We start from the raw sequence: 23473 nt of genomic DNA on the forward strand, positions 1-23473 counted from the left end.
AAACAAATTAAAAAAAATAAGTAAAACCCCTTGCCTCCGACCACAGCCACATTTCTAAGCTGTTACGCTGTGGGCAAACAACAAACCCCCACTCCCCCCACACCCCATGGCAACATTAATGAGCAACTAACCACCCTTCCCAATGGGCAACCATACTCCGTGGTCACACAACTAAGGGGGAACCCCCCCGGGAAAAAATCCCCCCCATCCTGTGATTTATATTGTACCTGCTGTCTGTCTAATCCCTATCCCAAAACATTCTGTGAAACGTAGCTCATATGCTACAGTGGCAGACGCCATATAAAGAGCTTAGTACATTTCATATTTTACAAGCCACCATAGAAATCCTATGCTGCTTTTTGTGAACGAAAAAGACGGGAACTGCAGCAGATATCTCTGATCTTTCTTACAGTCTCGGATAGTTTATTTTGCAGTTGTCCCCCAATAATGAATGGTTTGGGTGGAATTTGCTTTGAAATGTTGTTGATAAATGTACCCCTGTTTTCTATATACACTAATGTATAGAGCATTTACATGTCCTGGACGTTTTTTTGGTGGGGATAGTCCGTCCCATGTATGGTTTGCTCTCAAAGATGTCAGGAACTGTAGAAAAGACAAGTGTTGCTTAGACTGAGTACGCACTTGCCAATATATCTTTCGTACAGCCGACCAGTCGGCCATTGGTCGGTGTGTGCCGACAATATATTCACAAACCACGTCGTCTAAAGATATATCATGTCGGCCGTGAAGAATGGCAGCTGCAGATAAATCTTGCAAGAACATATGGTCAACCCACCCATATGCCGACCGCAGGAACAACCAACAATGGCATCACACCGTAATGTCTGGCCAGACATACCATGTGGCGGATCGGCAAGTGTATATGCTTACCAGAATCGGCCACTTGGTCGGTGGGTCCGTCAGTTTGCGAGTCCATTATTAAAATGTGTACCCAGCATTACACTCTACCAAGCAGCGTATATAGAAAGTGATTATAATAGCATAGGCCTGATATTTGCAATTGAAGTTAGCCTTTAAGTAAGCCTTTCCTTCTCTCACTTCTTCGGCTTAAATCGTGCATTAAAAAAACAATATCATCTGGATTTAACGACTGCAATCTTCCCATTGTGTGGTTTTAAAGAGGAAACAGAAAGCATTTAGAGTGACTAAAATCAACCGACCAATTCCAAGCTTTCTCAGTAAAAGCTGTATAATTAGGTCTGTGTTGTTTTGTTCATTTGCTCTTGTAATAATATGTTTCTAATATTGCATTTGGCCCGTTAATAAATTATTAATCCGGGAGTTAATAATTGATGTTAATTGGTGCTATAAGCTACTTTCACCAAGAAATGTGACCAAAGGTCAGGACTAGTTAACAGCTGAGGTGAAACCTTTTTTTCTCAAGGTTTTTTTTTTCTCTTCGGCCAAAGCGCTTCATGTTTTCCAAACCGCTACTCAGAATCCTATAGGTGGAGGGAAGGAACGCTGTGGGTGAAAGTAGGAGTCAGGTGATGCTGTAGGACTTTGTGACTTAAAGGATCGCAAGAGACGCTGAGGTACTGGACCCAGAATTTGCTGTCGGAGAAAAGCCATCTAACAGTGGGACTGCACCTCATTCCGCTTGTGTAACAAGGTACGACTGTGGTGTACGTGAATAACACAAAGCGGTATTAAATATAGATACTGGATAGATCGTTTTTAACTATTATTCCTTTACAAATCTACAGAAATAGATTATTTGTTACTCATTATTACACTCTTGAAGGGGTTCTTCTTACTGTATATTTATAGAATACAGAAATGAGTTGTGAAATGATCGTTTGACTACATTTTTGAAAAATGTTTTCCCCTCCTGTAATAAATCTATAAAATTGATACATGATCATGAATAGTTTGTAAAAAATGATTTAATAACACAAGTATTATATTTATCTTGTGGAGTTGCTGATGCACAAGTAAAGGTATTAGCAACTTCATGTTATCTGCCAAAGCTGAATAAAAAAAACACACAGCAAATCTAATTGCTAAACATGCAGTAATACCAAGTTATGTTATATGATGTCCCATGTTTTTGCGTGAATGCACCCATTTTGGTGGCTACTGTATGTGCATTGTGCTGTGGTGGTTCAGCATGCCAGTGTCTGCCGTGGTGCAACAGGTAGCACAGATAAAATTAGCTAGAAACATGGGGCGGGGGGGAATACGTACCATTAATATTAGCAGCTGCGTTCTGTGTCACTATATCGCGCAGAGATACAGAATGCATTTTGGGGCCTATTTATTATTTATTGGGTTTTAGACCTGATCATTATAATTTCTTATCACTGCAAGTGCGATCACTTTGCTTTCAGTTTCGGTGTCCAGCCGTGCTGCTACGCATGCTGGGTCTGATTACTGCACTCTAATGGGTGCAATGTATGCGATGCACATGGGCCCCTGGGTCTAGTGGGGCCCATACCACACCCATTTTTTTTTTAATACCACACCATTTTCCCGGCATGTAATGCATGCGCAGCAGAGAAAATGGCCGCCATACCATTTTATCGGAGACCTGCACACCACCTAGAGCTTACAGTCATTGGCGCTGCCTGCTAGGTAGGAAGGGGGCCCTGACGGAGATGGCACATAGGCCGCCTCCTCTCTTAATACCTCCCTGTGACTGCACACGTGTAGTGAGGGATCCTACCGGTCACTCTCCCAATAACGTTTGTAGCTTATGTTTCCCATAAGTTAAAATGACTAATAGGGGCCAGTCTCAAGAGGCACTTGGTTAATTTGGCATTTAAACAGCCCCCACATAAACCTATGGGAGCTGTTTTTGAGACCGTAAATGACTCTACAAGCAGGGAATTTGTGGGTACCCCGGTAAAACTGGTATTTTCCGAGGTTATCAATTATTTATCAATCCAGAGCACCTAAGAAGTAGTTTTTAATGGAATATATATATATATATATATATATATTTATTTATTTTTATTTTTTTATTTTTTTTATTTTTTTAAATACAATGTTTGACCAATTTTTATTAACATGTTATTTTATGTATTTTTATTAGAAGCAATCTGATTAGCCAGCTCATGTGTACACAGATCCCCCGAGACTGGACTGGCAAACAGTAAGTTATCCCTGATGGAAATAAGTAGTGTACACACCAGCGGAAACCAAAGAGCAGTCCAGAGGCTTTACCATCAGTGTGCTTTATTGAGAGTTGTAGGTACAGCCGTGCTCACTGTGGTCACACTGGCTAAGGCGTAAAGTGGAGCGGGGTTGTAGCAGCTCACCGGCCGGTGCCTGTACACAAGATGCGGGTAGAGGTGCAGGATACTGGAACTGCGCTAATGAAGGAAAAATCAGGCAGGTCACCCGGAGTCTCCCACTACTGTATGTTATTCTGCATAGTAACAAGATGGTGCCACGCATGTGCAGCGCTAACTCTGGCAGCCATTTTGGTTAAGGAATGAAGCATCCCTGGAGGAGCCATATTGGAGTATGCTTAGTTGCGCTCTTTCTAGCAAATCCATACCACTTCAGGCCTCTTGTTCAATAACAGGCCTCTTAACGTCTGCACCGACCACAGTGCCATGAGCTATTTACTTACCTACCACCAGGGGCGGATTTAGGGGTCAGACTGCCCCTAGACACATTATTGGCCGCCTTTTTCACTAAGACCCCCTTTGCTACTAAGACCCTCATCCACTAATTGGTCATCTTCAGATTGGACTACTGTAACCTCCTCCTAACTGGCCTCCCTGACTACTACCTCTCTCCACTCCAATCCTTCCTCCGTGCTTCTGCTCAGCTCATCTTCCTCTCCAAACGTAACACGTCTCTCTTACTAGTCCTTTACTGGCTCCCCTTCCGAGTACAATTCAAACTACTTACACTCACTTTCAAAGCCCTCACCCACTCCTCTCCCATTTACATTTCTGACCCTTTTCTCTTTACATTTCTTTCTTTACATTTTATATTTACATTTCTCCCTTCAGACTCCCACCCAGTCTCTTCGCTCCACAAATACACGCCACCTCTCCCACCAACTGATTACTTCCTCCCACTCCCGCCTCCAAGCTTTTGCCCGTGTTGCTCCCTCCATTCTTCTTTAGCTCATTTGTTTATGTGCTTTGTTAGGCGCTGCGGATCCCTTGTGACGCCACTTACATAAAGGATAATAACAATAAACCTTGTAAACAGTGCAGAAATTTCCCATAGCAGCTTTTAAAGAAATCATTACTACAATGGTTTCTCTTCCTTATTCTCCAGATAATCTTCACATGCGTTTCTCACACTGGGATACTCCCTGAAGGTTTGTGAAAGATGACATGTTTTCTTTATGGAGACAGTATTTTACTTTCTAAAGGAAAACTTGAGCTATTTTCTATTTTCCGCCCTTCGCACAATGGTCTGAGTGTGAGGTAGAAACGGATGCAGCCGTTTGTATTGGCGATCCCCCGTCGGCGACTGCACTTTAATGTCCTTCCTGGTATATACTGTAGTACATCCGTATTTCTGAATGTGGAAGGGCTGCAATGTCCATTTTGAGTCTGGAGACAGTAACAACACACGGTACTGTACTTCTTTATCAGTCGTGCCAGTCCTATGGTAGGTGCAGATTTAACACCAGAGTACGGCCTCCAATGTGGGCAATGAAACCTCTGTGCATGCGAACACATTAGTGACACTCCCATAACATGCCCAAAACACAAAACATATTGGCCCTCATTCCGAGTTGTTCGCTCGTTAGTGGTTTTCGCAACAGAGCGATTTGTCGCAAACTGCGCATGCGCAATGTTCGCAGTGCGTCTGCGCCAAGTAAATTTGCCAAAAAGTTAGGTATTTTACTCACGGCTTAACGAAGAAATTTCTTCGTTCTGGTGATCGGAGTGTGATTGGCAGGAAGTGGGTGTTTCTGGGCGAAAACTGGCCGTTTTATGGGTGTGTGCGGAAAAACGCTGCCGTTTCAGGGAAAAACGCGGGAGTGGCTGGAGAAACGGGGGAGTGTCTGGGCGAACGCTGGGTGTGTTTGTGACGTCAAACCAGGAACGAAACTGACTGAACTGATCGCACTGGCAGAGTAAGTCCCAAGCTACTCAGAAACTGCAAAGAAATTTCTATTCGCAATTATGCGAATCTTTCGTACGCAATTCTGCAAAGCTAAGATTCACTCCCAGTAGGCGGCGGCTCAGCGTGTGCAAAGCTGCTAAAAGCAGCTAGCGAGCGAACAACTCGGAATGAGGGCCATTGTGCGTTTGTTTAGCCACCACCCAGGCACTGTCCTGGAATGGACAGCACTCTTCCCAAATATCTCTGATACCAAGCGCCTCAATCCCAGAAGCGTCATTGTGTCTGCACACTGTAGGCCTGATTCATGTTTGTAAGTAAAGCAAAAAAGCAAGTAACTTTGTGCCTGGAACATACTATGCTGCCATGCAAGGGGAGCAAATACATTTAAATTTTTCTGTGCAGGGTAAATACTGGCTGCTTTTGCATGTAGCCACAAGTGTTAGAAGGCTTTATTTTTACACTGCAATTTAGATTTCAGTCTGGACACTCCACATCTATCTAATCGTGTGAAATGCAAAAGGTGGCCAATTCTAATACAGATTACATTTAGGTATCACAAACTTCTTGTAACATACTGTACTAGCAATACTTTAAAATTTGAATTTGAAACATGGCGCCAGTGTCGCTACTGCCGCGGCCAGTCTGCGTAGCCATAGGTTAACCCTAGGAGTAGATGTTCCTCGTTGTTGCGTTGGTGCCACGTATGGGTACGCAGTCACTGAGGAAATTTTGATGGCATCGGTGGCCGCCTATCTTCTTTTTTGGGCGGCTGCTTCACTTGCGATGTTCAGCAGTTCCGTAGCCTGACAATTCGCAGCTGCATAGTCATTAAGGGGCACATTTATCAACGAGTGATAAAACTCGTTGTGAATGATAAATGGTGCTCCAACCACTCAGCTCCCAACTGTCATGTGTTCAGCTCCCAACTGTCATGTGTTCAGATCCTAACTGTCATGTGTTCAGCTCCCAACTGTCATGTGTTCAGATCCTAACTGTCATGTGTTCAGCTCCCAACTATCATGTGTTCAGATCCTAACTGTCATGTGTTCAGCTCCCAACTGTCATGTCTTCAGATCCTGTCATGTGTTCAGCTCCCAACTATCATGTGTTCAGATCCTAACTGTCATGTGTTCAGCTCCCAACTGTCATGTCTTCAGATCCTGTCATGTGTTCAGCTCCCAACTGTCATGTGTTTAGATCCCAACTGTCATGTGTTCAGCTCCCAACTGTCATGTGTTCAGATCTTAACTGTCATGCGTTCAGCTCCCAACGGTCATGTGTTCAGCTCCCAACTGTCATGTGTTCAGATCCTAACTGTCATGTGTTCAGCTCCCAACGGTCATGTGTTCAGCTCCCAACTGTCATGTGTTCAGATCCTAACTGTCATGTGTTCAGCTCCCAACGGTCATGTGTTCAGATCCTAACTGTCATGTGTTTGACAGTTAGGCAGCTGATTGGCTGGAGCATCATTTATCATACTCAATGAGTTTTATCATTCACAGCGAGTTTTATCACCTGTTGATAAATGGGCCCCTTAGTGTCATGAATATTGATTCACTCTTCAAAATACTTATCTGGCTTAAATTATGTTTTGCTATTATTTGTTGATATCTGTTTATTACTTTTACTTCTAGTTTTGCACATTTTACAATGCATTTGTAATATTATTATTATTATTATTATTATTATTAGTTATTGTTATCATTCGGATATATTACTGTGTTTATATTGCTATACTGTGGGCTCTTCCTCTTGTCCTGAGTTGTGAATTATCCTCCACCTTTCTGTTTGTTTCCCACAGTAACAAGGATTCGACCTTGTGATTATTATGCAACCAAGGGAATCCTTGTCACTAAGGGTAATTAATAGCCAAGCACATATGGAAACTATGTAACAAAACATGTATTTTTAGATAAGTCATATACAGACTGGAATTAACAGGGCCGGCTCTACCATTAGGCAGCTTTAGGCGGCTGCCTAGGGGTGCCATCCACTGGAGGGTATTATTGAATTCATCGTGCAAAAAAATGAAGGTTGTCTCTGTATGCAGGTCAGTAATGAACTTAAAGCTGGGGGGATGGAACACAATAAGGAGCATGCAAATATAGTGTGTCTGTGAGTATACACATGGTACACATACAATTTTACGAGATGTAGATGGCATCCCGTTGAACCAGATACTGGTGTTTAGAATACTGGCTCCAGAAGCCTGACACCTGTCAGAATGATGACGCCAGAAACCCAAGCTGCGGGGAGGGAGGAATAGGGTAAGGATAATTCATTTAATTTAAAATGATGTTATTATGATGCTCGGGATGCCACTGTCAGTATTCTGACCGTGTGTGTATGTATGTATGTATAATGATGCAATTCACCTCAGCCCACTTAGTGGCCACCTGCATCTCCCCTCCTGAAGGTGTGTGTGAGGGGGGAGGGGGTTGCAGGTTATGGGGCACTAGGCTGAAGGTTTGCCTAGGGTGTAGAGAGATCTTGCACTGACCCCGGGAATTAACTTCACCTATTCTCATAAAATATCCTGCTAATACTCATTTGCCTCTGAATTACCACCAAAAACCAGGTACATCTTTCAGTCAGGTTTCACGATAAATACTGGATACTCTGAGACAGTTTTGGAACTACCATGGGTAGCTGTGGCCAATATGGGGCCCAGAGGTCAAGCCCCTTCATCCCCTTGAAGCACCTGGGCACTGCCAGAGGCCCCACATCCTCAGAGCAGAGCAAGGGACCTACTGGAGGAGACTTCAAAGGGCCCCAGGCTAACATTTCGCTACGGTGCATGACGGTGCACTGTAGCGCTATTGTTCTGACACTACTTATCCAAGCTGGAGAAGCAGCTACTGTATGGTGGTCTGTCGAACCAGGTAACGCGCTAGTAACTTAGGGGCCCATTTATCACTGAGTGATAAGACCCGTTGTGAATGATAAAACTTGTTGCATATGATGCTCCAGACAATCAGCTCCCAACTGTCATTTTTAAAACACATGACAGAAGCTGAACACGTGACAGGAGCTGATTGGCTGGAGCCACAATATCCCTTAGAGGTCATTCTGTGTGCCCAGGATATCTGATACAATTCCTGCTTTTTTACAATACATTTTTACGTCAAGAGATATAGGGGGTCATTCTGACCCGATCGCACGCTGCAGTTTTTTGCAGCATAGCGATCAGGTCAGAACTGCGCATGTGCCGGTGCTGCAGTGCGCCGGCGCATGGCCGCCCGTCACTGCGCTACGATTGCCTCTGCCTGATTGACAGGCAGAGGCAGTCGATGGGCAAGAGGGGGCGAAACGGACGCGTTTGCCCGCCGTTTCGTGGGCGAGGTCCAGCCAACGCAGGCGTGGCCAGGCCATGCAGGGAGTGGCCCGCAGCGGCTGTGTGATGTCACATGCAGCACTGCGGGCCGGGGAGCGAAGAGTAGCTCCCGGCCAGCACGCTATAGCTGCGCTGGCCGGGAGCTACTCGTGAAGTGCGAAGTCATCACCGCTGTGCGATGCCTTTGCACTTCTGCGGGGGAAGGGGGGCACTGACATGCGGGGCAGACTAGCTCTGTGCTGGGCGTCCCCCCGCATGTCTGAGTTCATGATCGTAGCTGTGCTAAATTTAGCACAGCTACGATCAACTCGGAATGACCCCCATAGATAACAATAGATTTTACACTCCGAGGCTTTGCTATATAGACAGTATCTTGGGTTTTATGTTTTGTCCTTTTTAACTGTTCCTCAGCAACTTGCTCTTTTTGTGTTCTTCCGACTGTTTCTCTCCTGCCGGTAGTCAGGAGCATTGCTATATGCAATCCACGAGGGCGACTCCAACCTAGTACTGGAGTTCCGCCAATGAAATATTCCAGTGATAGAAGCACCTTCAAATCTAATTTAAGGTCATCCTCCCTATTATCACGCATGTAACCATCAGCCCCCTCCTTATCGTTCATTTAAAGAGTGGATTTGAGAACTTCATTATCGCTGCTAGTGATGTCATGACTTGGACGGAGGTTACAGGCATCTATCTCTGTAATGGGACGATGTCCACCTCACTTACAGCAGGACATCATTTTCTTGTAGGACTTAAAAAAAAAATGTTTTAACCTTTTCAATTATATTTTGCAATAACTGCAAGTAGGGAAAGATGCAGATAATATATTCAGGCCTGGATGAGTTTCCTCAGTGCCTAATACGTATCAGTGCCTAATACGTATTCATATCAGTCCCCTTATCGGGGACTGATATGAATTACACATGCCATCATGTCTACACTTGAGCCGCCAAAACTGATTTCTGTCTGGTAGTGCAGCCACCATTGCTAGTATTGGCACTTACACCTACGCTAGGCTGGGTGTAAGAGATCAGTCAGAAATAAGACTCCCCTCGACAAACGAGTGAGTCGGAATAAGATGCACCTCTGGCCACACATATCTGAGACACTGTCATGAAACTCCCACGATGCAGTTCTGATCCCTGCATATGCCAAAAGTTGACACCCAGCAAACACCCATTTCACAGTCTGGAGGGCACTGTAATGTGGCACAATATGAACTGGAGGGATCTGTATCGTGCCATAGGCCCTCATTCCGAGTCGATCGCTAGCTGCCGTTGTTTGCTGCGTAGCGATCATTTTAAAAAACGGCAAACCTGCACATGCGTATGCACCGCAATGCGCACACGCGGTGTACGGGTGCAAAGTGCATCGTGGTTTTGCACAGGTTCTAGCGACGCTTTCAGTCGCACTGGCGTACGCAAGGAGATTGACATGAAGTGGGAGTTTCTGGGTGGCAACTGACCGTTTTCTGGGAATGTTTGGAAAAACGCAGCCGTGGCCGGGCGTTTGCTGGGCGGGTGTCTGACATCATTACCGTGTCACTCGTCGCAGCAATCATCGCAAAGAATAAGTAACTACAGGGCTAGTCTTGTTCTGCACAAAATGTGTTTGCAGCCGCTCAGCTGCACAGGCGTTCGCACTCCTGAAAAGCGAAAATACACTCCCCCGTGAGCGGCGACTATGCGTTTGCACGGCTGCTAAAAGTAGCTAGCGAGCGATCAACTCGGAATGAGGGCCATAATCTGATCCTCTCATTGTAATGTGGAGGGCACTATAATGCTACATAATGAGAACTGGGGCACTATAATGTGGCACAATGTGAGCAGGGGGCACTGTAATGTGGCACAATGTGAAATGGAGGCACTATAGTGTGGCATAAAATGAACTGGGGCACTGTAACATTGCATAGTTTCAGAGGGCACTATAATGTGGCACAGTATGAAACAGGGGGCACTGTAACATTGCATAGTTTCAGAGGGCACTATTATGTGGCACAGTATGAAACAGGGGGCACTGTAATGTGGCATAAAGTGAACTGGGGACACTGTCATAATGTGAATGGGGGATACTGTGCCTGATTCAGATGTGGTTGGAGTTGCTATCAGTTCCCTGGAAGCAGCAGTGACAGCACTGTATGTAAATGCAGCAGGAGGTGTCTGTTACAAGTACACACCTCCTGCTGCAGTAGTGATCCGATGCTGCATCCTAGGACTCACTCACTCACCATCGGGCAGCATGTGGCACCAATGGTGACGCGCAAGCCGCCCATCGCAGAGCCCAGAAAATCTTCATGCAACGACAGAGTTCCCTGACGTCTTCTCGCCCCCTAAATGGCACTGACACGCCTACAATTTCCCAAACAGAGGCAGTCTGTGCCCTTTCCCCACCCACAAATGGAGCAGACTGTCAATCACTGACTGCTGCTGCTCTGCGTCCTGTGCCACAGAGTCAGGACCAATTCATGTACGCGCAAAACAGGTCCTGCACATGCACAAGTACCGATAATTGGTCATTTGAGATGCACAGTGCACATCCTACCACATCCGAATAACCCCCACTGCGTGGAATAATGTCTACTGGCAGCCCTACAGTGTGACATAATGTGAACGAGGAACTATGATGGTTCATCAAATAAACTAGGGCACTACTATGGGGGCATATAATTAACTAGGGCACTACTATGGGGCATAACATTAACTAGGGCACTACTATGGAGCATAACATTAACTAGGGCACTACTATGGGGCATAACATTAACTAGGGCACTACTATGGAGCATAACATTAACTAGGGCACTACTATGGGGCATAACATTAACTAGGGCACTACTATGGGGCATAACATTAACTAGGGCACTACTATGGAGCATAACATTAACTAGGGCACTACTATGGGGCATAACATTAACTAGGGCACTACTATGGAGCATAACATTAACTAGGGCACTACTATGGGGCATAACATTAACTAGGGCACTACTATGGGGCATAACATTAACTAGGGCACTACTATGGGGCATAACATTAACTAGGGCACTACTATGGGGCATAACATTAACTAGGGCACTACTATGGAGCATAACATTAACTAGGGCACTACTGTGGGGCATAACATTAACTAGGGCACTACTATGGGGCATAACATTAACTAGGGCACTACTATGGGGCATAACATTAACTAGGAACTACTATGGGGCATAACATTAACTAGGGCACTACTGTGGGGCATAACATTAACTAGGGCACTACTATGGGGCATAACATTAACTAGGGCACTACTGTGGGGCATAACATTAACTAGGGCACTACTATGGGGCATAACATTAACTAAGGCACTACTGTGGGGCATAACATTAACTAAGGCACTACTATGGGGCATAACATTAACTAGGGCACTACTATGGGGCATAACATTAACTATGGCACTACTATGGGTGTTAACTAGGGCACTACTATGGGGCATAACATTAACTAGGGCACTACTATGGGGCATAACATTAACTAGGGCACTACTATGGGGCATAACATTAACTAGGGCACTACTGTGGGGCATAACATTAACTAGGGCACTACTATGAGTGTTAACTAGGGCACTACTATGGGGCATAACATTAACTAGGGCACTACTATGGGGCATAACGTTAACTAGGGCACTACTATGGGGCATAATATTAACTAGGAACTACTGTGGGGCATAACATTAACTAGGGCACTACTATGGGGCATAACATTAACTAGGGCACTACTATGGGGCATAACATTAACTAAGGCACTACTGTGGGGCATAACATTAATTAAGGCACTACTATGGGGCATAACATTAACTAGGGCACTACTATGGGGCATAACATTAACTAGGGCACTACTATGGGGCATAACGTTAACTAGGGCACTACTATGGGGCATAATATTAACTAGGAACTACTGTGGGGCATAACATTAACTAGGGCACTACTATGGGGCATAATATTAACTAGGGCACTACTATGGGACATAACATTAACTAGGGCACTACTATGGAGCATAACATTAACTAGGGCACTACTATGGGGCATAACATTAACTAGGGCACTACTATGGGGCATAACATTAACTAGGGCACTACTATGGAGCATAACATTAACTAGGGCACTACTATGGGGCATAACATTAACTAGGGCACTACTGTGGGGCATAACATTAACTAGGGCACTACTGTGGGGCATAACATTAACTAGGGCACTACTATGGGGCATAACATTAACTAGGGCACTACTATGGGTGTTAACTAGGGCACTACTATGGGGCATAACATTAACTAGGGCACTACTATGGGGCATAACGTTAACTAGGGCACTACTATGGGGCATAATATTAACTAGGAACTACTGTGGGGCATAACATTAACTAGGGCACTACTATGGGGCATAACATTAACTAGGGCACTACTATGGGGCATAACATTAACTAGGGCACTACTATGGGGCATAACATTAACTAGGGCACTACTATGGGGCATAACATTAACTAGGGCACTACTATGGGGCATAACATTAACTAGGGCACTACTATGGGGCATAACATTAACTAAAGCACTACTATGTGTCAGAAAATTAACTAGGGCACTACTATGGGGCATAAAGGGGAGAGGTGTCTCTCAAGAAGCTTTGGCACAGGGGCCCCTTCAGTATGTTGGTGTGGGGCCCACAATGTTCTGGTTATGCCCCTGGATGCAATAATGCAAATGGCTTTCCTTTATCCTATTACTGCCTGTCTCTTTCAGTTTCCACTTCAAGTCCATCCCTTGTGTGCTGTGTGTGTCCTTACAATAGTAGCAGGAAGAAGAACTTTGCTGGACATCCGCAATCTACAGAGTGATCTAACAGAGGCCCTCATTCTGAGTTGATCGTTCGTTTGCTACTTTTTGCAGCCGTGCGAACGCATAGTCGCCGCCCACGGGGGAGTGTATTTTCACTTTGCAAGTGTGCGATCGCATGTGCAGCCGAGCGGGACGAAAAAGTTTTGTGCAGTTTCTGAGTAGCTCAGAACTTACTCAGCCCTTGTCATCACTTCAGTCTGTCCAGTCCTGGAATTGACGTCAGATACCCGCCCTGCAAACGCTTGGACACGCCTGCGTTTTCCCTACCACTCCCAGAAAACGGTCAGTTGACACCCATAAACGCCCTCTTCCTGTCAATCTCCTTGCGATCACCCGTGCGAATGGATTCAACGCTAGAAGCATTGCACAGCAATGATGCTGTTTGTAACCGTACGACGTGCGTGCGCATTGCGGTGCATACACATGCGCGGTAGTTACCTGATCGCTGCGCTGCGAAAATCGGCAGCGTGCGATCACCTCAGAATGCCCCCCAGAACGGGGGGAAGTGCAGCACCAAAGTTAATTGGGGTTCTGTATCTCTTCAAATCTTGATAAACTACCCCCAGATCTGAATTCTAAGACCCCTTCGGGGATATTATAAGATTTTCCAGCCTGGCTGGGAAAACATGGAGATTTAACCTAAAATATTCCATCCTGGAAAACAAAATGCATCAGAATGGATAGGCAAACGCAGGGGGGGTTTCCGGTTGCCCAGAAACCCCCCTCCTCTTGGCAAGTGGCAAATTATGACAACAATACCAATGGTATATAATACAAATATTAAAGTTACTGACGCATTATGCCCAGTAGTAGCAGTATTTTCTATTAAGTTTGCTGTGTGTGCGGTTCTGAGCCCTCATTCAGTGCACTGGACCAAAGAGTAGCTACCAGTAAGAAGAGACAGATGCCTTACCGTGATGTGGGAGAATGTGTGTTTAGTAAAGTGCAGTACTGGTTCTATAATGTTTGTGCATTTATTTGTTATAGTATGTTTAACCTTTTTCTGACCACTTATCTTGTTTATTTTATTGAAATATATTTGATTCAGCCTATACTATAGATCATCTATACTGTATTCCATATTCCGCAGAGTGGGATATTTGCAGATTGCATTTGGAAACCCCCCTCTAGAATTCCTGCGTTTGCCACTGAAATGACTATGACCAACTTAATCTGTCGTGGCAGAGAAGCATTTTACTGGTACAGAGACAAATGGAGCAGAATAAAGATAGCCGCATTAAGGGGCTGCTAAACATACTTCATCAGTGGCTATTAAAAGGGCAATGTACTAGTAATATTGTCAAATAAAATCAAGTTTATGGAAATAAATGTGCCTAAAAAAAAAAATTGTGATTGCTGCGTCAACAACAGATTTCCTGCGTACACTGCTATCCTGTGTGGCTGGCGCTCCTGCCGGCAGGGGTCGGATTTAAGGGTCATGGCGCCCCCTAGGTTCAACAGTAATGGCTGCCCCCCTCTGCCTAATTTTATTATTTTCATTGCCCTCATTTGACGATTGACAATTTAATTTAATAATAAAAAAAGCCATGACCTATGACATTTTGTTTTATCTCCTATATAATAGCCCAGATCTGTGATCTTGTGATTCATTTGCTAACGCTGGGCGGAGTCACAACAGTGGGCGGAGTTAGTCAAATGAGTCACAGATCTGGCCAAATCTATAGGACACTAGGAGCAGCTGCAGAAGCAGATAGTATGGACATGGCACAGGCAGGGGTGCATAGCATACCTCCCAGCTTTCACATACACACACACACACACACACACACAGACACACACACACGGCGAAAAGGGGGCGTGGCTTCACGGGAGGGCCCCGTTTTCTTCAGTGAGGGGGCATGCCCAGTGCTCTGTGAGCTGCTGGCATGCCCCCAGGGGCTGATTATGAGTCCGGGGGGCACAGGGTACTTGAGACAGGGGAGCCCTATCTCATTGCTGTGCCTGCTGTGGGTTGGGGGCGTGACCTAATCGCGGGACGCGAGGCCACGCCCCATTATGCAAATTCCAGGATTTTTTTTTTTTAAATGGAATTTTGGCCCCTCAGCTAGAGGTAAATCCAGAGGAGGTGGTCGCTCCCCCCTACACACCCGCACAGGCAGAAGAAAGCAGGGAGACTGCTGCCTCCCTGCAACACCACAGACCTGCCAATACGCAGCAGCGTGTGCTGACTGTAGCACAATGCTGCCGCTGTTGCTGGCAGGACGGGGGGAGCTTCTGAGCTGGGACAGAGCTACTCGAGCCGGGGGGGCCCCTAAAACTGTGGGGCCAACGGTACGTACCGCCTGCCCCCCCCCCCTTAATCCGGCTCTGCTGCTGGAACCCCCCCTTAATCCGTACCCCCTGATGCCCCCTCTCCCTCTGTCTCCACTATTCTCCGCTGCTCTGCTAAGCAGACCAGCGAGTACAGGAGCTTTCCAACTGCTCCCCCCCACCCCCTACGGATGGGACAGCGGGACAGACCCCCAAAAATGGGACTGTCCCGCAAAAATTGGGACATTTGGGAGGTATGGGGGTGTGTGAGGGGGTATGCCATACTTGAACCCCACATCAGCATACTCAGCAGGGTCTCTCTGGCAGGGAGGAGCGTCACATTCTGGCACACTCCACGCTTCTTAGCTGTAGTTTTGTGGGTCACCAGCCGCTGTGCACTTTCCGTACTGCCTCTGTTATCTCCAGCCCCTGCGACCCCACCGCTAGCTGCAGCGCTGCCACCCGCAGTGAGTTGCGCCCAGCTCCTTCACACACTTTAGCCGGCGGGTAGCGCTGCAGAAGTCCGCGCTGCTTGCAGGCTCTGACCCCCTCCTCCCTCCAGCATCAGCGTCTCCTGGGAGCTAACCAGTCACTCCCAGTCTCCCCTTACCATAGTGCCCAGCAGCCGTGAGGTCCACGCCACGTGCATGCTATGACCCCCTCCTCCCTCCAGCTGCAGCATCTCCTGGGGGCTAACCAGTCACTCCCAGTCTCCCCTTACCACAGTGCCCGGCAGCTGCGCGAGGTCTGCGGTGTGTGACTGAGGAGGGGGGGAGTGATGCGGACGGGCAGAGGAAGCAGGAATACAGCCTAAGAGAGTCAGCCATGCCAAGTCTCCACCAGCAGCAGATGCCAACAGGTTGGAGTGGAACAGCAGCAGCCAGCAGCAGTGACTCCGGTAAGACACATCTGTCTGTCACCACTGTTCTGTCCCTAATACCAATCTCTCCCGTGCCCTGTGTTCTGTCATGTCCCTGTCACCCCTGGCCTTGACCTGCCACCCTTATCCTGGCCCTTTCACCCTTATCCTGGCCCTTTCACCCTTATCCTGGCCCTGTCACCCTTATGCTGGCCCTGCTACCCCTATCCTGGCCCTGTCACCCCTGTGCTTGCCCTGTCAACCCTATACTGGCCCTGTCACCCCTGTCCTGGTCCTGCCGCCCCTACACTGACCCTGTCACCCCTATCCTGTCCCTGTCATTTCTGTTCTGGCCCCGTCGCCCATGTCCTGGCCCCGTCACCCCTGTCCTGGCCCCGACACCCCTGTTCTGACCCTGTCACCCCTGTTCTGACCCTGTCACCCCTGTCCTGGCCCAGTCAACCCTGTTCTGACCCTGTCACCCCTGTCCTGGCCCTGTTACTGCATACCCTCCAACTACCTTTTTGGCAGGTACAGTACCCGCAGCACCTCCAGACCTCTCCCCAATGCACCACACCTCCGCACCTTCCCCTCCACCACATGCGGCACTCCACCCCTCCCCCACATGCTGTACCTCCAGACCCCCTACACCACCCGCGGCTCCCACTCCTCCGCCCCTTCACCACCCCCAGCAATCTCCAGGCCCCCTCCACCATTCACCCCCCTTATATGTCTCCCCCACACCTGCCCCCCTCCACCCGCAGCATCTGCAGACACCCTCCTCCATCCGCGGTCCCCCCCTCACCCACCCCTCCCCCACCAATGGCACCCCCGCACCTGCCCCACCACCACCTGCAGCACCTCCGGACCTCCTTCCCCATCTGCCGCAACACCCGTACCTGCCCCTCCCCTACCCATGGCGCCTACGGACCCCTACCCCACCAGTGGCACTCCCGCCCCTTCCCATCCCACAGCACCTCTGGAACCCTTCACCCATCTGCAACATCCCCACACCTGCCCCTCCCCCACCCATGGCACCCCTGCCCCTCCCCCACCTGCAGTGCCTCCGGACACCTCCCCCATCTGCATCCCCCACTCCTCTACCCCTCCCCCACCCGCAGCACCTCCCAACCCTTCCCCATCCGGGCCCCACCCCCACTTCCGCCCCCCCTCCATCCGCAGCATCTACAGACACCATCCGCAGTACCCCCCGCACCCGCTACATTCTGTACATTGTGGCCTGCAGGTGCTGTTCACGCCGTCACAAGGGGCTGCGCCTCCTTCACCATCGCACACCCTTTCATTGTGCAATATTTAACCACTAACAAAGGAATGCAGGTGATACTCCATATAACACAAATATTGAACCCCAGAAAGGCATGCAAGGGTTAAGGGGGCGTAGCCCCTTGCGACGGTGCGAAGAGCGCCCGTAGGGCGCGATGAAGCACCTAGTTTTTAATTATGTATGCATATTTACTAATTACGACAACTTACAGGGGCAGTCTGTGCAAGTCCTACCCATGTACACTCCACTGAACATATAGTATGGTACAGAACAGCAGCGTGAAAATATTTTACAGTTACTGTCAAATTTCAGTCTGAGGGGGGGATGTATTAAGATACATCGCCGCCCCTCGCCGCGCATCGCAGTGAGCGATCAATATCGCAATGCGGTGACGGAGGCCCCCCGCGCTACCTGTGAGGTGGTGTGCGGGGGCTCTCCGTCACCTCCCCGGGATCTTTACCTGCTCCCCTGCTGGGAAGCAGGCAGCAGGCTGTCCCCGGCGCCTCCTCCTCCCTCCCTGCAGCCGGAAGGACCTCCAGCTGCGTTGCTAGGGGAGAAGGCAATTACCTTCCGGCTCCAGGTTTCCTGGAGGAAGGTATGCTGGGGAAGAGGGACGTCGGCGTCTGCGGCGTCCGGCGAAAACAAGCCCATAGGATTCTATAGGGTATCGTCATCCAGAGATGGCAATACCCTCATCGGCGAAAACGCGGCGGTCGGGTGATAGTACATTTGAAAATGCGGTAAAACCCCTGAAAACGGGGGTTTTATCACATTTTTTTCTTAAGTACATCCTGCCCTGACTGTACTAAAACAAGCAGCCAGGTGCTTCCCCTCAACAAGTGCTGCCCCTAGGCACGTGCCTCATGTGCCTAATGCGAAATTCGCCTACCAGTAACCTGATGAAGGACGCTGCAGTAAGCCTGAAACCATTTCTAATAGAGAATGATAAATTAACTTTCGCTCATTGGTACAATGTCACACATCTCATGTCCTGGTATGATACTTAAACATACGTGTTTGTAAATGTTACAAGATTTCGTTTCACGTTGACTCAACCTGTATTTCAAGGTTCGGTAGAAGTGTTACATTTTAGGAATCACTGGCCCTGTTCTATTGGATCTACCTGGGGATATTAGGTGGAACAGAATATTTACATTTGTGGAGATAGTCTTTGAGTGAACGTCAATGTATTTGGATAATTGCATACTGGTGTCTCCTATGCTCAGGCTACATAACTTATAGTTTTATTATGTCAGTAACGTAAAGGCCGTGTAGACGTCAGGTACCTGTCAAACTACTGAAGACTCTTTGAAGGCCACCAGCTGCCATGTTGAATTTATCATTCTATTAGTTAATGCCTGGGAAGAACAACAGATGCTGCAGATACAGCAGATGGAGTAAAGAGCTCGGACGCTTAATCTGAACAGAAAGGAATTTGGTCTTTTCTTCTTATTCATTAAATTTTTTCATTTGACATATCGATGCGGACACTCAACGCAAACCATCGGCTTCGTGTAATCTGGCGTAAAATAAAATAAAGCACTTGTACAATGATGACTGGTAACGTTACTGGTCCTTAATGAAAGGTAAAGCATAGAGAACTTTCGTTTTAAAATAGGACTAAAAACAAGACCTCTGCAGAATGTTACACAAAGTTCGCACAATCTGTCACTGTCACCTGTTGTCTTTAAGAGGTGCAAAATAAAGTAATATAATATCTTGCCAGGGTTAATTTAGGGACATCATGATACTGGGAAACAATCTTCATTATGATTGTGCAGGGATGGCAAGGGCACATAGAAACCCTAGTGAGCGTAATATGAGGATGGGAGAGTTGTACAGTGGTTTGTAACTGTCCAATGAGAAGTTGCACAATGATTGTGTGTCCTACAGTATATACAGAATGCCCTATTCATCTGAATCCTCTCCCAAGTTAATTACAACAAAGTTTATTTAATAGAATCTGGGTATGGATCATTGGGTCGACCCAACTTAGGTCGACAGTTATTAGGTTGGCATGAGCAATAGGTCGACATGTTCTAGGTCGACAGGTGAAAAGGTCGACATGAGGTTTTGGACCGTTTTTGGTGTTGATTTCTTTGTAAAGTCACGGGGAACCCCAATTAGTGCTTCGCTCAGCACAGATTACCATTCCAAACGTAGTCCACGTGGATCATTAAGTATGAAAAAAATCCAAAAAATAAAGAAAAAAAATGTGAAAAACTCATGTCGACCTTTTGGCCTGTCGACCTAATGACCATGTTGACCTATTGTCCATGTTGACCTTCAGCGGTCGACCTAATGACTGTCGACCTAAGCTGTGTCGACCTAACAACCGTATCCCGAGAATCTCATTAAAAGCAATGGCTATGATTCCAATGGAGATACTGCTAATTGGGAGTTGTACTTTTTGTCGTGAGTGTGTTTTTCTGAAAGTGAAGAACCTTATAAAATATCCAGTAAATGTTTCTCACTGAGGTGGTCATTCCGAGTTAATCGCTAGCTGTTTTCGGTCGCAGCGCAGCGATTAGGTAAAAAAGCGGCCCTTCTGCACATGCGTATGCGGCGCAGTGCGCACCTGCAACGTACTTTCACAACAGCCGATGCAATTTCACACAAGGTCTAGCGACGCTTTTCAGTCGCACTGCTGGCCGCAGAGTGATTGACAGGAAGTGGGTGTTTCTGGGGGATAAGTGACCATTTTCAGGGAGTGTGCCCAAAAACGCAGGCGTGACAGATACAAATGCAGGCGTGGCTGGCTGAGCGTAGGGCATGTTTGTGACGTCAAAACAGGAACTAAACAGTCTGAAGTGATCGCAGGCTAGGAGTAGGTCTGGAGCTGCTCAGAAACTGCACAATCTTTTTTTGTAGCAGCGCTGTGATCCTTCCATTCACACTTCTGCTAAGCTAAGATACACTCCCAGAGGGTGGCGGCTGAGCGTTTGCACGGCTGCTAAAAGCAGCTAGCGAGTGAACAACTCGGAATGAGGGCCTGAATCGGTGACAGATCAGTGGTTCTCAACTCCAGACCTTCAATATCCCCAGCACCAGCAGGTCAGGTTTTCAGGATTTCTGTCTGTGGAAACAGGTGGGATAATTACTGAGTTACTGAAGCATGAGGAAGATAGTACTCTCTTAGCGGGGCACTCACCTACCCTGTTTTTGAATTGGTGACTTTTTTAAAACTTAACATTTAATGGTAAGTGTTTCAAATAATTGGAGATCACAGACAAGACAAAGACAAAACAGACAAACAGCATTACAGGCAATGGAAGATTTATGCCCTTAATGTTGTTTGTTTGTTTTGTCGTCTTGTCTTTGATCTCCAATTATTTTAAACACTTACCAGTAAACACAAGAGAAAAACCTTTCTTGCGCGATGGTTGTTTTGAGAGTAGCACCTCGCGGTAGAACCCCTGTTAGCGGTAACTAAACAAATAGACAAAAAAAACAAAAAAACAGAGGGACCTTTAGAAAATATTGTCCACTGCAAAGTCCGAGATTTGGGTGATTAAAATCCAGTGTCCATTAATGTAAACAGTTAATTTCCAACTTGATTTTAGATCCAAATGGGAAAGGACTTCAACGGAATTTAGGCCACCAATGATGATCGAGTACTGGTGAACTGGGTAATCTGAAACAAACCCTCACACCAGAGAACACACCCAGACAGAACACAATAGCCACTTGTTAATAAATTGTCTGATATTTTAATTAATCAGAATAAAACATATAAACATGATAGTTACATAGTATAGTTACATAGTATCTGAGGATGAAAAAAGACATTTTGTCCATCGAGTTCAACCTATTTGTGGTGTCCTGAGCAGTTTTATTTGGTCTAAAGTTTTGACTGATGCTGATGTCAGCCGTTGCATTGTACCCTCTTTTTGTAGTATCTATAGTGCGTGACTATGCACCATAACCCTGGATATCCTTTCCCATTAGGAATTTATCTAACCCATTCTTAAAGGTGTTGACTGAGTCCGCCATTACAACTACCTCAGGCAGTGAGTTCCAAACACGTAATGTCCTTACCGTGAAAAAGCCTTTGCGCCATGATGTGCGGAATCTCCTCTAACCTAAGCAAGTGTTCCCGAGTCTTCTGTGTTGATCTAACCAAAAACAGGTCCCGCGCCAGCTCTGTGTATTGTCCCCTTATATATTTGTAGATGTTGATCATGTCCCCTCTCAGTCTCCTCTTTTCCAGTGTAAACATGCCTAGCCTTGCAAGCCTTTCCTCGTAAGGCTAGACATGATAACTCCTTACATCATAAGGTGTTACCATGAACCCCCGCTAAACAGAAACAGATGGTATAGGTCCACACAAAACACCCTAGCAGGTCTGAGCTCTATGTTGGGTAGTTCCAGTGCTAGTCGAAGGGCCAAATTACCAAAATCCCACGCGTTTTCTTCCTTACACAGAAATTCTTCAGGGGTAAAATCTTTAAAAAAGAAAAAAAAAGGGGGTAGTGATGAATATGATGGATGATGTGATACTAAAAAACAAACATTCCACCTTCAATAGGTGAAATAGGTTCATACGTACCACAATTTTAAGGCAGAGAACAGAGGGATAACTCGCTGATAAAATTCCACAGGTTGCTAATAACTTTTTGAAGGACCAGAGAACAGCCCTGCTGATCCCTTCGGTGCTGGTGTGTGAGATATCTCAGCAAATAAAATAAAAAAATAAGATTTTAAACCTACTGGTAAATCTTTTTCTCCTAGTCCGTAGAGGATGCTGGGGACTCCGTAAGGACCATGGGGTATAGACGGGCTCCGCAGGAGACATGGGCACTCTAAAGACTTTAGAATGGGTGTGCACTGGCTCCTCCCTCTATGCCCCTCCTCCAGACCTCAGTTAGAGAACTGTGCCCAGAGGAGACGGACAGTACGAGGAAAGGATTTTTGTTAATCCAGGGGCAAGATACATACCAGCCCACACCATCCACACCATACAACTTGGAACCTACGAACCAGTTAACAGTATGAAACGAAAACAGCATCAGCCAGAGACTGATCAAAACTGTAACATAACCCTTATGTAAGCAATAACTATATACAAGTCTTGCAGAACTTCGTCCGCACTGGGACGGGCGCCCAGCATCCTCTACGGACTAGGAGAAAAAGATTTACCGGTAGGTTTAAAATCTTATTTTCTCTTACGTCCTAGAGGATGCTGGGGACTCCGTAAGGACCATGGGGATTATACCAAAGCTCCAGACCGGGCAGGAGAGTGCGGATGACTCTGCAGCACCGATTGAGCAAACAAGAGGTCCTCATAAGCCAGGGTATCAAACTTGTAGAATTTTGCAAAAGTGTTTGAACCCGACAAAGTCGCCGCTCGGGAAAGCTGGAATGCCGAGACGCCTCGGGCAGCCGCCCAAGAAGAGCCCACCTTCCTAGTGGAATGGGCCTTTACGGAATATGATAACGGCAATCCAGCCTTAGAATGTACCTGCTGACTCGTGTTACAGATCCAGCGAGCAATAGTCTGCTTAGAAGCAGGAGCGCCAACCTTGTTGGCTGCATACAGGACAAACAGTGCCTGTTTTCCTAACCCGAGCCGTCCTGGCTACATAAATTTTTAAGGCCCTGACTACATCAAGGGACTTGGAATCCTCCAAGTCACCCGTAGCCACAGGCACCACAATAGGTTGGTTTATATGAAACAATGAAACCACCTTAGGCAAAAATTGAGGACGAGTCCTCAATTCTGCTCTATCCACATGGAAAATCAGATAGGGGCTTTTGTGAGACAAAGCCGCCAATTCGGACACTCGCCTTGCAGATGCCAAGG

At 46.8% G+C, this 23473-nt stretch overlaps 1 long non-coding RNA gene across 1 annotated transcript; it reads left to right on the plus strand.

Annotated features, from left to right (window-relative positions):
• The first annotated feature begins 1371 nt into the window (after positions 1-1371).
• On the plus strand, positions 1372-14584 carry LOC134987703 (uncharacterized). The gene is made up of 3 exons (XR_010193294.1): positions 1372-1633; positions 3056-3115; positions 14346-14584. It is a non-coding gene; the product is annotated as an uncharacterized LOC134987703 (long non-coding RNA).
• Positions 14585-23473: the final 8889 nt, after the last annotated feature.

This window comes from Pseudophryne corroboree, chromosome 2 (assembly GCF_028390025.1).
Source record: "Pseudophryne corroboree isolate aPseCor3 chromosome 2, aPseCor3.hap2, whole genome shotgun sequence".
Taxonomy (NCBI): domain Eukaryota; kingdom Metazoa; phylum Chordata; class Amphibia; order Anura; family Myobatrachidae; genus Pseudophryne; species Pseudophryne corroboree.